The following is a 446-nucleotide window of genomic DNA, read 5'->3' as shown; positions in this document are numbered from 1 at the left end:
AAGAATCTTTGGTGTTATGGGCGTGTTCACTGACCTCTCTCTCAATAACACTCTACATGTAATAATCCAATGGATTGAGATCTGGGGAATTAGGAGGCCAAATGTTAGGGGTTATGTGATCGTGAACATTTTCAGCCATCCATTCCTGTGTTGCTAGAGCCATTGTCTATATATATTCTCTTTTACTCTTTTACTTGTTTCAGTCAGTTTAATGTGGCCATGGTGGGGAGACAAACACACACACAAACACATATATTTACACCACTTTTAAACTAATTGACCCCAGAACTTATTCTTTGTAAGCCTAGTACCTATTCTATCAGTCTCTTTTGCTGAACCGCTAAGTTACAAGGCCGTAAACACACCAGCATCGGTTGTCAAGTGATGGAGGGTGGACAAACACAGACACACAAATACATACATATATATATATATATATATACATA

This window comes from Octopus bimaculoides, chromosome 28 (assembly GCF_001194135.2).
Source record: "Octopus bimaculoides isolate UCB-OBI-ISO-001 chromosome 28, ASM119413v2, whole genome shotgun sequence".
Lineage (NCBI taxonomy): Eukaryota > Metazoa > Mollusca > Cephalopoda > Octopoda > Octopodidae > Octopus > Octopus bimaculoides.
This window is presented reverse-complemented; position numbering follows the sequence as displayed.